The sequence below is a fragment of the Malania oleifera genome, chromosome 12 (genome assembly GCF_029873635.1).
Source record: "Malania oleifera isolate guangnan ecotype guangnan chromosome 12, ASM2987363v1, whole genome shotgun sequence".
NCBI lineage: Eukaryota > Viridiplantae > Streptophyta > Magnoliopsida > Santalales > Ximeniaceae > Malania > Malania oleifera.
The window spans coordinates 73100780-73117435 of record NC_080428.1 but is presented as its reverse complement, the minus strand read 5'-3'; the positions used below and the strand labels follow the sequence as shown (position 1 = coordinate 73117435).

Genomic DNA, 16656 nt, shown 5'->3' with positions numbered 1-16656 from the left:
TGACTGAACCAGTAAACCAGAAAAGAAAATAACGAAAATCCGTTTGTAATTAGGAAATTTTACTTTCACTTTTGTTAGAAATTTTTTTTACTAATTAAATAAAAAATATTTTTTCCTTTTTTAAGATTGGTTGCGGGCATGTGCCATAAGTGTGCTATTCAGTTCCGTAGTACTTACTTTTTTTATTAGTAACATATAATTTTTCAGTTATAAGGCTATGACAATTTATACGAAATTAATTGTATTCTATTAATTTAATATATATATATATATATATATTATTTTAGGGTAATTATCAGTGATTATGGGCATTTTGAAATATTTATGAGTATTTATAAGGATTTTTAAATATATCAAAAATTAAATCAAGGAAGGGGATTATTTTAATAATTGACCAGCCATTTTGTAGATCTTGATTGAGACTTAGAAATTATTATGTAAAAAGAAAAGAAAAATGTAAAAAAAATAATCTATATTTTTATGTTTGATTTTTAAGGAAAATAAATTATACAATAAATAAGTAAATTAATTATTAAAAATTAATTTTATTCATCATTAATATTTTTTACTTTAATTATTTAAAATATTTTTTTTATGTTAAAGTATCTAATAAAAATATTTTTGAAATTTTTTCCCTTCTTTATGTAAAACTTTTCATTCAAACGAAGCCTTAAACTTTTCTCATTTATTCATTAATTAATTTTTTTCCTAATTTTAAAAGAACTTTCCCAATAGCGTCATGGTGGAAGAGAAGATAAGGAACCGTAGAGGAGAAAGAGAAGACTTTTGCTGAAAAATTTTGTGCAAAAATCTGAGTTTAGGGCTATTTGTACTATAGACTTCATTGATGAGCAACGTCATCTCGTCGACGAGGTGAAGAAGGAGGTTCATTGACGAATGTCTTCTTCTCATTGATGAAATTTAAAACTTGGAAAACAGTCTCTCAGTATCTTCTCGTCGACAAAACGTGTCCTCGTTGACGAGATCCTTTTGTACCATCGTCGACAAATCCTCTAAGTTCATCGATGAGGCCCTGGATAATTTTCTTGGGTTATTAGCATGCAAAAGAAAAAAAAATTAAATAATTTCATGGAAAACATTAGTTTAAAGATTATCTTTTCTCTTAATTAATGAAAATGCACAATATTTAACTCAATAATCTAACAAATGAAAATATGGAAGTGTAGGAACATAGGGGGGACAATAATGTTTGTGCATTGAGTATTATTTTTATTTCTATTTTTCCTATTGTCATAGTGTTTCAATTTAGAGTCTCACTTAAAAACTTTGAGTTTATACGTTAAATGTCACAATTTTGAACTCGAAGAAAAGTTAAAAAGGGGTCTCTCATATCTACTAAAAATTGGTACTTTAATCTCTGCTATTAGAAAGGAAATTTTCCTTTATTGGTTTGATTTTAGCATTCCAAAATATTTCCGTAACTACCCGTAAAAGATTCTAAAAAGTCCCTATAACTATCCTTATATATTTTAAACACATTCCTATAACTACTTATAAATATTTCAAAAAATGTCCCTAAAATATATTTATTTATTATTATTTTTAAAATATTTTATTATAATTATCACTCAAAAACAGTAGAGCATGCGCACCGCATGCCCGTGGCTAGTAATAATACAAGTCATTGTAAAAATAAGATTTTTCTTCCTATATATCTGTAGGAAAATGAAAAATTGTATAATGGTTATGCTCTATTAATAAAATTAAAGTATTTGACACTTGAAAACAAACCATCCACACTCCACATTTATTATTTCGTGTATGAAGGTAATTTCACCTTTTAATTTTCATTTTATAAGTAAAAAGACCAAAAAAAAAATAACGAATTTATTATTTCATCATAAAAAAAATAAGGGTAAAAATTGTACTTTAATGCATGAAAAATAAATGTGAAATGTCATTTTATTTTCTGGAGTGCCAATAATGTTACACAACACATGATTACACACCATTTAAGAAAAGGAAACGTATTTAAAAGTGTTATTTACTATTTTCATTTACCTTAAATTTGTCTCTGTTATTGTGAGAAGGAAATTCAAATAAAATTAAAAATACACTTATAATTATGACATAAAAATTTTAAAAAATTTAATAAAAACCATTAAAAGTGTGGTTAAATGATTGCTTGGACTAACACTTGGCTCTAGCATATTAGTGTCACTAATGATATTCTTGGTTACCTTAACTAAAATTTTCAAATATGGTGTGAACAGATGATAACAACGAGACAATTCATTATGGATCCATTGTTGGGTGGTCTTGGACATTCTCAACCCCAAAAACTAACTCATGGGGTGAGACTTTTCCTCACACTTAATAGCTGACCACCAACCTCTTCCACAATTTGATACTAGTGTTGGGTGGTCTTGAATCTTCTCAACTCTAAAAGTTAGCTCATGGGATGAGACTTTTTCTCACACTTAATAACTGACTGTCGACCCCTTCCACAACCGATGTGGAATAACCTGAACATCCATAACTATCAGCACCTTACATGTTGTAAGGTAAGTAAATAATACAGGTGAGACCTCTTCTCTTTCTTTTTATCGTGTGGACTCGTAACATCAAATGATTTCATATCTCAATTAATTAATTTGATATGATGATAATTTTTTGTCTTTTTGTTGAAACATTAATTTATTTATTGTTGTTTATGATGTGACTCTTATACTTTGTAGACTTATAAACAAAGGGAGAAAAATATATAGATGTGTTCTTGGTGCAGGGCAGCAGCAGAAACTCGTCAACGAGTGCTTTATGCTCGTCGATGAGTAGATACCAAGAGTCAGAAAATCTCAGAGCATAAGACTCGTCAATGAGATGATAGACTAGTCGACAAGTGGGCTTCCTGGACTCGTCGACAAATCCCCTGTACTCGTTGACGAGTGCGCCTGGGTTGCTAGAAAATATTTAAATTTTGAATGTAAATGGTGTGACAGTTGGGAATTCGGAAGGAAGCCTCCGGGGGCTTGTTATACATGTTCTCCTGGGTATATTTTGACAAGTAAGAGAGTGAGCGAGGGTAAGAGAGTGAGAGAAAATCATTGTAATGTGTTATCTTTGATCTTCAGAGTAAAATCTCTTGCTGATTGCTCCTGTGAATGTAGGTTTTGCCGAACCACGTAATTTCTGGCGTCGTTGTCTTTATTATTGTTTTCTTTATGTTACTATGGTTGTGGAATGATTTTGTATTCACCCTTGATATTGCTGCAAGTATATGTGTGACCCTTTTATACAATGTTTTATTCCGCCGTGCATTGTCTTATTTTCACAATATTTATAAAGCAAAATATATATTAAAAAAAAAAAAAGAAATAGCCCGAAACTTGGAAATTATTGAAGCAAATTGAGCCAAGCATTAAGTAGTCACCATCCGAACATTTGCTGCTTGTACCACTAAGTAATGTTGGGAAAATGAGTTGGATTGGGGACACATATCGCATGTTTTCAAAATTATTGTCCTATGTAAAGACAAATGATATTGAGTTTTTTTCTAACCAAACTACAATACAAAAATTATTCTCGAGATTTAAAGTTATTTACCAGTCAAATATAGGGACATGTGAAACTCAGATGAAGACAAGAGTTGAGACTCATGTTCGTTAGGTGTAAATTATCTGAGATCAATAGCTATCATCTTAGTTATAAAAAAAACATATTATAGATTGTCATTATATAATGCATCAAATGAAAAAGAATTAAAGAAAATGATTTATACCCATGAAGTAATTTGTTTATAGTGTGCTCGTATCCAACTATTTTTAATTTTTTTAACATATATTTTCGCGACATTCTCCTACACGAGGCGAGAACACCACCAAGTGTGTGTTGTCCCGAGGTACACGAACTGGAAATGTTGAATTTTTAAAATAATATTTTCGTGGAAAATAAAGTGTATGGAGTCATTACTAACCTTTTAGTGTGGTTAAAACACATAATTACTACCTAATTAAGGGTAAAATCGATCTGGGTTACCAGAGTCAGGTTCGGAAGTTCGGTTACACAATGGGAAGGTATTAGCACCCCTTACACGCCCGTTCTTATAAACGGTACCTAATTAATCAAAAATTATCCCAAAATAAATTTAATAAGCCTTAGAAAATTACTCTCTATCAAAAAGTATAAAAAAAATACACAAGAAAAATACTATATAGATATTCCCTCAGAATCGGGGCATACCATACTCCGAGGAGTTCAATGTCTCTCATTGCAATCATTGGAATCAAAAATCAAGAAAATAGTTAGGAAAATATGCTCTTGGGACTTTGAAATTTTTATAAAATTTTCTAAGTAAAAAAATAATATTTTGGGAGGTTTTTGGACTTATTCGGGACAAAATGACTTTCTGGACCTCAAAAACATTATTCATGATTTTTATGATTTTCCTGAATTTTTATGATTTTTCTAAGTGCAAAAATATTTTTCTAGCCTCAAAATATATGTTTGTGGATTTTTTTTAATTTTTTTTATATTTTTCCAAATTTTGAAATAACAAAAAGACAATTAAAAGAAAATAGTGAAAAGTCAAGAATATTTTTTAGAATTTTCTCATAAGTTTGTGTGAAGATAGTTTTCTAGCTTAAAATATATTTTTGTGAATGTTTGTGTTTTTTTATTTCTTTTGTGATTTTCAACATAAAAATTATTTTACGAAGAGAAAACAAAGAAAATTATCTTTGAATATGTTTTTTTTAATTTTCCTTTTTTTTTTTATAAATTTTTGAAAGTTTAAATATTATTATAATAAAATAAGAAGATTAAACTGGTTTCATACCGATTCAAAAAACCCAACCGGTTTAGGGGATAACCGATTCACAACGAGGGTCAACCAATTTAAGGTCTTGGTCAATACCAGTTTGCCACGTGTCGCAATGTGAGTGGATGGACAAAATGGACAAGGATCAACTAGATGGAGCGATCTCAAGCGTCTTTTGGAGAGCTTGGATCTAATGGCTAGGAGAGGGTCATGCCTCATCAAGATATGCGGAGGGCACTATGCCACGTGTCACCCATCTGTGGTGACATGTAGCCCTTAAACCATACCATATAAAAACTTCCTTTTTGTTCATACCCATTTTCTCTTTTTCTCTCACGCCTCTTCCATTCTCTGTTCTCTCCTCCCCGAAGTCCCCTCGTCCTCTCTGCAACTCCCTTTCGCTCACCTTCCCTTCTCTTCTCAATCTTCGATCTTCTGAATTGCAAGGCACCACAAGGATGCCTTTCTATTGTTATCTGTCTGAATTGCTTCTAAGTTTCCCCTTGAAACTCCCTCCCTCTAGTTTTTCTCTCAGAATATTTCTAGTGCTCTCAATGTGTCTCAATTTTCAACTTCTACAGAGTAATTTCTCTGTAGCTCTCTTTTCCTTTTTTTCTCTTTCTCTATCTTCTCAGCATTTTTCTATGCTCTCTGAATGTGTCATTCTACAATGTCAGACTCTCTATTTATAGGGAGTTTGAGGTGACCTCTTGGCGCCAATTTTGATTCCCTCTCAACAGAGTACCCTGTGTTAACAGGGAATAATTTTGTTAACCAACTTATTCTATGCACGTGGTTTTTTATATTTTGCCTTTTCTTTTTATTTTGGTGAATTTCATACTAACTAACTCTCTCCATTTCCCTTTTGTGTGCAGGTGAGTTTGAGGGAAACTTCCAATTTGGCTAAGTGGCAATGTAGGAGTGGAAGGCTGGGAAGCGGCATTGTTATTTTTGTTATTTTTATTTTTGTAATTTGCTGTGTAGGATGTAGCCCTGTACTCCATCCCCTGCAACATCTGTTTGTACACTTGTTTGTACTTGGGGCCTTTTATTTCTTGTATGTAAATCATGTTAGTTCTTTGTACGCACATCACTTTGTGTCATGCGCTGCACATGTGTGCCTGGCCCTGTAATTGGACGCATGTGGCATCCTATGGATGACCAATTTTGCTCAAAAAGCTATGGATGATAAAAATGACTTTAAAGGCTTAACCACTGTACCCGGTTCTGAAATTTAAAGAGGCGTACTCAATTTAAAATCTAAAGATTTAAAAGCCCCAATTAAAAATTTAGAATACAACTGGACTTAATCTTTGAAATTTGCCCCAAATTAAAAGAATGAAAATTAAAAAAGACTCAATTTTTGAAAATACTATTTTATCTTGGGACCTCAACTAAAATTAAATGAGATTAATTTTACAACTAAAATAACCTATGCTAGGAAAAATCGGTCAACTAAGATTGAAGAATCTCAATTCCTAAAAATGAAAGAAATAAAAGGACTTGATTTGTTTTTTAAAACTCAACTGATCACCAAGATTAGACTATACCCGAGGAAATGAGGTTGAAATCTGAAGGGCATTGTTCATTTTAGAACTTTTGGATCAAGTATAATTTTGCAACTAAAAATTTTTACAAAAGCAAACCAGTTTAAAAACGATAGTAAAATCTTTCCCAAGAATATCGGGACTCATTTTTTAAAGTTATTTTAATGTGACTAGGACTCTATCTAACAACAAAGAGGGACTCAATGCTTGAACTTAAGGTTAGCTTACTACATCAGGTCTTTTGAGGAAGGTCCGGTAAAAATTAAGGTGTCTACATATATATATATATATATATATATCTTGGTGAACCATGAATGCTATGTAAAAGAATTGATTCTTATAATTTTTTTCTCCTAATATATTAATATAGTATTATATTTGACTGCTAGTAAAATTTGAAAGCTTAAAATTTAAAGTATAGTGTAATTTATAACAAAATACGCGTAATTAATTAGATAATAACTAATTTTTACAATATAATTAAGTTGCATGAACAGCAAAAGTGGAATAACAAATAAATTTATTAGTTGTGCATGTGAGTGATAGCATTCCAGGTTATTCACATCTTAGACCTGCTTAAAATGCACATGCATATGACACTCCACCACCACTCGCTTATCCCACAAGCATTAAAAACACAAAGCTCCTCATTTTCTATCTAGAGCTAGTAGCTAGCTAGCTAGCTCATCAGCACCATTAAAACCCTACTACTACTTAGACTGTTCTACCTCTCCCACTGTTCAATAACAAATAAGACAATTTTATACTACATTTTATTTAAATTTAATATAATTCTAAATTCAAATACTAAAGAAAAAATATTAAATATTTATATTTTCATATTTAATTATAAAAATAAATAAATAAATAAATAATATGCTAAATCTAAAAACAAAATTTTGATTCTACTCGTCATTAATTTTGTCATGCTTTTAATCATAATATTTAATATAGAAGAAAAATATAATAGCACATGAGTTCCTTCTTCCTTCTCCTTTTCTTTTCTTTCTCTAAGTAAAATATTTGATTTGAATAGCTTTAGGTAAAGAAAATTAAAAGGAAGGAATTTTATTTTTTTGTTTGATTATTAAGGAAAATGAGAAAGAAAATTAATATATACCAAATCAATTAATAAAATTTTGATTTTACATATTATTAACATTTAATTTTTGATCATATTAGAATTTTTATTTTTAATAATATTTATCATAGAAAAAAAATACAATAGAAAATGAATTTCCTTCTTATTTTCCTCTTTTGTCTTCCTCAAATAAAATCTTTGATCTAAATGGATTATTACGATCAGTTTGGAAGTTGAAAAATATTGAGAAAAAGAAAAGAAAAAAATAGGAAGAGTTCCACTTTTTCATGTTTAGTTATTTAAAAAAATAATTAAAAAAATATTAACTGAATAAAAAAAATTTTAATTTACACATTCTTAACATTTAAATTTTTTTAAGCTTTAATTATGCTAAAATATTTTTTCACTTTTAATAATATTTCATATACAGAAAGAATATAGTAAAAAATAAACTCCCTTTAATTTATTTTTCATTTCCTTCTCTAAATAAAATTATTGAATGACAGCGTTCGTTTGGATCAAAGATTTGGAGAGGAAAGAAAATTGAGAAAGAAAAACTCATTTTCTATTATGTTTTTGTCTCTGTATAAAATATTACTAAAAATATATATAATTTTAATATAATTTAAATTTAAAAAAATAAATATTAGTGATGTATAAAATCAAAATTGTGTTCATTTATTTAATATATTTTTTGAAATTTTGAACTTTTCTGGATAATCAAACATAAAAAATTAGATTCTTTTATATTTTCTTTTTTTTTTTCTGATATTTTCTAAGTCTCTTCTGAGGAAAATAAAATGTAAATTTCTGATTTTGCTGCACGCTGTTAGTCACGTGACGCTCATCCATCCGTCCATGGTAGTTTGGTAAAAGCAGAGAGAGAGAGAGAGAGAGAGAGAGAGAGAGAGAGAGAGAGATGGCGGGGAGTATTAAATGCGGAAGAGGCTACCATACCATACATGTGCTCGCCTCATGTTGGCCGGGGGCTGGCCCGGTCTCTCTTGGATCTTACATTTACTTATATGGGACCCACATTTGTATATTACCCGAATGATCCAATGTTTGAAAATTTCGACCATTAGATCCTTTTACTTCTTCCGTGAAAAAGAAGATTGGATGGAAATTAATTCATCACGCCCAGGACTGACTTTGGACTTTCCAGGAAAATTCCATTCCACGTGATGATGATGAAGGCGACGGCTAAGATTCATCCATCCTCCTAACTAGTGGGACCTACCCTTCCGATCTACACACATCATATAGGCAAGCCCCGTTTCGCTTTTTAATCTACTGCATGCATGCCATACCACAGTCACAGTTGCCCTTGTGGCCTTGTTTGTTGGTGTGTAAAAGAATAAAGGCACCACCCGTGATTTAAGTTTTGAAAAACCACATAATTAGTATAAATTAATAATATTAGTAATCACTGTTAAGGATTCGGAGGGCCGAGGAGAGGGGGATTTGATATGTACTAATTGGATGGAAATTAATGGGAGCAGTGTTGAAGGGACCATATGCCCCTAATTTTAAGGGCAGGGGAGGAGGGGTGATTGACTTTTAAGTGCATAGGGGATATGCATGTGACCCAATTTGGATTGAACACAAAAGGGATTGGGGGCGTTCAATACTCTCTGCCCCTTGTGCTATCTTTTGTTCCCTAATTATGAAATTCCCTCTTTGCTTGCTATGTGTCCAAACAAGTGCCCCCTTTATTTTTTTATCTCTCGAAATAAGTAGATTATATATAAAAGGCGTAATTCGGCTCGATCAAGTGGAACATCTAAGTCCTAATTGAAAAAAGTTTGCTGACTTGGGCGTATTATGTTCCCTCTAATATAATGGTGGGGCAAAAAACTTGTGCGAGGTCGTAGTACTTGCGTACCTTCATTTAATTAGAGGGAACGCATTGGTCTTGTTATATTTTAAGTGTTTCTCTATAAATCTTTTTCTATAGTTTATTACAGAAATTTTAAAACATTTGTGTTATAGTTTTTTCATATAAATTACTTTTTTTGACATGATATTATAACTTAGGCTATGATAGTTCAGTTCATAAAATGTTTATTTTTATCTTAACAATAGAATAAAATGAAATTGAGATATAATAAAAATTACATAAAAATGTAATAATTTAGAGAAAAAAAAAAATCAATCACTGATCAATATTTTGTGCTATTCTATTTAAGATGAATAGAATAAGATTGAATAGGCATTTATATGATGAAATTTGAGAATGATACTTTTTTATTTGTTCCACATATCTTAATTGAGTTCATTAAAGGGCCGAATTAAATAAAATATTTTTATTGAAAAAAAAAAAAAGTAAATTCATTTTTCAGTTATATTTTCTCTTCATATCAAATGCTATTAAAAAAATAAAAATTTATTCATATATGATCAAAAATTAATAAAAATAAAATACTAATGATATGTTAATACATTTTTGTTGGTTGATTTGATATGTTTTTATTTTCTTCCTCGCTTTACTTAGTAGTTAAAATTATTTTTTAATATTTTTACGTTTCACGTAAAAATTAAAAATTATATATTTTAGAATTTAAAAGTAATGTTTGGAAGCACATATTTTAAATGATAATTTAAATTAATATAATTTTTAAAAATTTCATTTAATTTTATATTATATTTTTTTAAACGCATATAAATAAAATTGTAAACCCAAAATTGCCCAAGGGGAAAGGGAGAATTGAAAATTGTCAAATTAAATAGTGGCAACAGCCTTGAGTAGTGAGTAATTAAGGAGAGTAAAGAATGCCTTTCAATCATCAGGGGCATATATGGAACAGAAGAAGAGCTTTTGTACATCACAATCTTGCAGGGTCGACCCATACGCGGGCGAGCGCGCGTGCTAACCAACGTAACTGACAACACATGATGAACTAATTTAACCAGATGTAGATGTAAGGACGGGTTTGGAAAATACTGGGAACCAAACACAACTGATCATTGTAACCTAAAATAATGAGAGCACCTATAATTAACTAACCAACTAAACAACCACTAATCACCCACTGCCCGTCCGGTAGATTTATCTCCTGACCGGATAACCAAGTACCAGAATATGACACCTATGATGTTAAAGGTTGCAAGTACAGCTTGATTGTTTAATTAAGTTGTGTTTGGGACATTAATTTCAATTGTTGCATGCAATAATCCTATATTTAGAGGAGTCTTGAGTTTGAATTTGAATTAGTCTTAAATTTATATAAGATATTAAGATCCAAAATTTGTACTTTCAAATACTAAAATGATTCTTAAAATAATGAAGATTAATTATAGAAGTAAATAATCTGTTAAGTTGTTTGGGAAAATGAGAGAAAAGGAAAATAAGAAAAAAACTCTTTTTACCTTATATTTTCCTTCTTTATTAAATATTATAAAAAATGAAAGTTTATTTAATAGATTTGAAACTAAGAAAAATTAAATATTAATAATGTGTAAAATCAAAATTTTGTTCATAGATTTGATATACTTTTTTTATTTTCTTTCTCTATTTTTTTTATATTTGTTGCTATCAAAATTTGTTCCAAAAATATTTGGATCAATCATGTACAACCTTAATCACCTGCCAAAAATAAAGGAAAAGCGGTTTAGAGGACCCAAAGTGTACTTAAGTGATCGCTCCAATGCCTAAATTGGAGAATTTAGAATGATTATATGATCGCAATAATAAAAGATCGAGTGAGAGTTTAATGCTAAGGTCTCTTTAGGTTAAACCAGTTGTCTCACACTCTAGTGTCTTAGAGTAATCTTTTGATTCGACATATTTATAATAGGTATTTTCATTATCATGAAATTTGTGTTAACCTTATAGGTCATATCTCGTTTTCATAATGACAAATATCTTAGTATCTTACCTACACCTTGAGTTTGTAAACAGGATCACACTTCGCACGCAATGGTAAGGTTACAGTGGAAGGCGTAAAGATCTTAATGTCCATGTCACAAGATGGCAATTGAAGGAAGAAAGGAAATGAAGACCAATCTTTTATTCTTGTAATTGCAATTTAAATTTATTGGTCCGTAATAATCTGCATATCATGCATAATAAGTATTTATGTTAAAGAGGCATTAAAAAGACCATAGAAACCATCACCTCTCTAACTTAAATATTATATACTTATTCACACTAGGTTGATGAAGTACAAAGGCCAAAATGGACTTAAATGCACACTTTTGAGTGGTCTCGGTCGACTGAACCCTTGGCAATATAAATGTTTCGGTCGACCGAACAGGTTAAAAGTCAATATGTTGACTTGGCCTCAGCCGACTGAATATATTTTGAACATACTGTCCACCGTCGTCCGAACCTTGGATGTGACCCCTTTCACCTTCCTCAGCCGACCGAATTGGTAGTTCAAATTGAACTCAATCGACTGAGTTCAAGACTCGGCAAGCCAAACCACTCACCAGGCGACCAAAACCACATAACTTTGGAAAATCGCCTAGACTCAATCGACCGAGTATGCCCACGGTCAACTGAACCTGAAAAGTGGCTGTGAATTTATGTGAGTGTTCAGGCGAACGACCCTAGGCGTCGAGCGACCAAAACTCTCGGGTTGAAATTTTTTACCTCCAATAAATGAGGTTAATTTTAATTAAACATCATTAACCTTTTTTCGAAAAGGACCTCCATGTCCCCAAAAGGTTAATTTTTTATGGATGTCTATATATACTCACTCATTTGTCTTAATTAGCACATGATTAGCAAATATCATTAGCAAAAAATTCTCTAAACTCTTTATACTCATTTTGCTTATATTCTTCCAATCTTCAAAACAGATTTCATATTCTCCTTTCACTTTGATTTGAAAAATCTTCTTTAAAGAGCGATATGCCCAAAATAACCTAGCTAATGAGGGCAAGTCAACGCCTATCTCGCACCTTCTCCGGGTCTGACATTCTGACGAGTGATTAGCTCCAACCCAATAAAGAGGAGGAAAGATCCACCCCAACGGCCTTAATAACCGAGTAATAGGTGCACGCACTTATTGTTGAAGAGCGATTCACGCCCCTGCGCAATAAATTCGAGCCAACCTATGGTCAACTCGAGCCCCTATAAGAAGGGATTTGGAGAAAAGGTAAAGGTAAGTCATTCAATACGATTACACTGTTGCATTTAGTCTCTCTAAAAGTATTCCTCTTACTTAGGCATCAGAGTGATCCCCCGAGTACACCTCGGGTCCTCCAAGCCTTTTTTTTCTTCCTCTTTCAGGTCAACGAGAGTCGAAGAAGCATCCCTGCTATTTTTACCCCGCAACAAAGAGAATCATTTATTATACCCTCTTGGTTGCAAACTAAGTGCAACTTGTAAGGGAGTGTGATTTTGTATTATTGTGTTCATTTCCTATATTTGTTTGAAGCTTACAACTGTAACAACTTGCTACTTATATCATTGTTTATTATTATTTATATATATAAATGTTTACATATAGAAAATCTGTCTGTAATACTACTGAAATCATCTTAGGTCCAATGGAGCACTAAGGAAAACCTTGTACACAATACCTTCCTAAGCAGCGGTATACAAGAAACTGTAAATATCCATATACAATACCGAAAAACTATGATTCCCAAAATATATATATACCACAAAACACCCAGTGACATCATAAAAAACATGGGATCTACCCCGGCCTACTGGTACCATAGAACACCTACCCTTCCAGTAAGCCAGCATAAGCAGTCCTCTACTCGTTTGATCGGCTCGCCTAACTGGATCTCCTAAAAAATAGTAAGTCACTGGGATGAGACAACGCTCAGTAAAAGAAAATATGTTTTTACTAGTGTGTGACAGTTAAGTTACACATTTAATATACAGATATAATACTGATACTGTAAAATAAATATGCTGATATGTTGTACGAAACTCTTGTAATATAATTTAAAATACAACTGTGTATCTGATTTTCCTATTCATACATACTTCTAATATTATAATATAACTGCTACTGTATCATATATCTATACATAGGAACTTTTGAGATAATACCTTGGGATCTGTATGTCATGATTTTACCCTTCATGATAGGGTTGTGCGGCCCGTAGGTAGCACTTACTCTGGTTGGCCTACCAAGCAAGTCAATCTATAACTTTATCAATTGACAATCTAGCCCACTACAGTCTCTCCGGGCAATCTTCAAATCTATCTCGTCTAACCAGCCACCTCAACCCAATTTGCTGGGGAGACTGCAATCTCTCCTAGCGCGGTTAGACGGAATCCACATACTATTTGAGTTATGTGGTTGCACTCTATCTGAACTAACAACGGTACTGTGCTCTACTGTCTGAATCTGTCTGAAATTTCCTCAGGAATCTGATACTGTGTAATAATATTATATAAAATATATATATATATATATATATTATCTTGCTATTTTAACATGATTTCAAAATAACCATAACACTATAAATCTGAATTGAAATATCTATAATTTCTGTCTGAAATATCAGTAATTTTTGTTTGAAATATCTGTAATATCTTTCTGAAATATCTGTAATTTTCGTCTGAGTGTTATGGTTTTAGAAATCATATCATTCTGAAAAATATTACAATTCATACTTTTTGCTACTATACTATATAACTGGATATCTGTAAGGTTGTTAAATCCTCATACTAAACTGTAATAAACTCATGCCACACATTTGAGTAATTAAACTCTCATGCTCAATTTCTATAATTTCACTATAATAATAGTAATCATAATATTCTGGAAAACTGATCAATAAGCTAATATATATATATAAACATAACGTTCTGATATACATTCTAAAATCCTTAGCATAACATATTTCCCTTACCTGACTACTGGAAAGCCCCTAGGATGACTAGTCCTACACCCATAGAGTTCCCTGTTAAACACCCTGAAAACAACATCCCTTAGAACAAAACTTCAGTATTTCTCTGTGTTCTACATTTCTTATAATTATGGTAAAACCAAATATGGAATAAAAGGTCTTACCTTGAATTTGGGTTGAAATTCAAGGCAGCCCCACCAACGATCCACTCTAACAGACTTGAAGAGAACTTCCCCAAGAGTGTCGTGGTGGTCTTAGATCATCAAACCGGCAAGAATCCGGCTTGAAAACTTAGAGAGAAGGTGGGAGAGACGAACATGAGAGAGACGGGGAATTTTGTGCATGAATTTCAGCTGAAAAATGAGGTTTAAGCTATTTATACACTAACCTTCGTCGATGAGTCACGTCACTTCGTCGACGAGGTCAAGAAGGATATTCGTCAGCGAATGCTTATCCTCGTCGATGAAATTTAGAGATGAAATATATCATTTTGGTATCTTCTCGTCGACGAGACACACCCCCATCGACAAGCTCCTCATGCGTGCTCATCAACGAAACCACTGTGTTTGTCGACGAGACCTTGTTTAATTTTTCAATTTTTAAATTCCTTTTCTCTCCTTCTCCTATTATTAAATTATGAAAAATATCTGGGTCCCTACAACAACTCTCTCATTTTGCCTCATCTGGAATTGATTTTTAGAGAGCAAGTTAAAGTTTTTCCCATTCTATTTTATTGATAAATACTATTCGTGAAGAACTCATATTTAGCTTCTGAGTCTCGGCATTCTTATTTCCAAATTTAAAGGTTTGCTTGTGCTATTCGATAAAATATTGTTTGCAAGCTTGAAACCCCAATCTTGGTTATGCTTAACATTGGAAATATATTTGTTGAGATATTTGCTTAAAAGTTTAAAGTCTTTTGATTATTTACTTGTTGAATATATTATCTCTAATCGAAGGCATTACTCTCACGTATATACAATATATATACACATTGGTTGAGAGTTGACACATAGCTTGACCCTATCTTACTTTAGCATAAATTACTATTATCACTTGCATTGATTGTGCGTGTTGGTATATACTTGCTTATTAGAGAAGCATTGATATTATCATTTGATTATCTGTTGTATTTCAGGTGTGGCCTGAGGGGATTTTGATCTAACTCGTAAAGATCAATTATAAAGGCTGGGGTCAGCCCTGTTAGTCTGACTTAGGGTTTACCTCGCCCAGTAAGGAGAGGCTTTGTAATTGGTGTTGCTCCACCCGCAAGTTAGCAAAGGTTTTAGTGGAAATCCTCCTTCTTGTTAGCTCGAGGTGGGGACGTAGGCACTGTTGCTGAACCCCAATAACATATCTGGTGTTATCTCGTATTCTGCTTGATTTACTTTCTGGTATTTACTTCTTGATAAATATCTGCTGAATTTGTCTTTGAATACATATTTGTGATTGATTGAAAATATCTGAAGTAAATACTTGTTTACATTAATTACTGATTTATTTATTTACTTTAAATACAAGTTTTAGATAGACCCTAGGTTATGAACATACTGATTGCGAATCATTTGACTTAGAACTTTTTAATTTTCTAATTCATCCCCCTCTTGGGATTACACAAAAGTCAACAATTTGGCTTGAGTTACTTTCTTGGCTTTTACCTAAACGAATTAAAGTGAAATGAGTTATGAGTTATCTTCTTTTACTTAAACCAATTATCATGAGAGCTGTTTGTTTTTTGTCAGAGCTTATCTCAAATAGTTTTGAGTCCTTTTCTCAACTAGATGGCTTCATTTGAACCGATTTTAAAGGCCCAAGCAGTTTTCTCAATCACGTGGCATTATCCGAGCTGCACTCAATGTAAACGACTTCAATTAAGTCATTTTTCTTAATCCGAGCCACATTCTCAATATACACAGCTTCATCAAACTGCAATCAATGTAAGTGGCTTCAATCAAGCCATTTTTAATGATCTAAGCTACGTTCTCAATCTAGACAGCTTCATTAGAGCTACATTTCAAAATTTGAGTCGATTTCTTATGCAAATGATTTGATCTGAGCCAAAGATTGAACTGATCTTTGACCAAGTAGCTTTTTTAACAGAGCCTTTTAGTTGAATTGCTTTGAGTTTTTTTAAGTTATTCTTTTGACCATGCTCATGAACCCTTTGGTTGAGTAGTTTTATTCATTTTCTACTTAACAACTCTTTTGATCATGTAATACTGTGATTCATGAGCAGTCATCATCAAATGAGCATTTGGAGAGCCTTATGAGTGGTGTTCATTAGATGGACCATATTTTTTAGCAAGCAGAATTCATTTCTTGATGTCTTATGGGTTGTGCTCATTAGATGAACATTTTAGGGTCTCATAAGTGAGCAAATAAGTTAGATTTTTTGCAAGCAAGGATCGTTTCTTGATGTTTCATGAGCTGTA

General features: G+C 31.9%; 1 long non-coding RNA gene across 1 annotated transcript; it reads left to right on the top strand.

Moving 5' to 3' along the window:
* Positions 1-5100: 5100 nt before the first annotated feature.
* LOC131144138 (uncharacterized) lies at positions 5101-5923 on the top strand. The gene is made up of 2 exons (XR_009133721.1): positions 5101-5359; positions 5653-5923. It is a non-coding gene; the product is annotated as an uncharacterized LOC131144138 (long non-coding RNA).
* The last annotated feature ends 10733 nt before the right edge of the window (positions 5924-16656 follow it).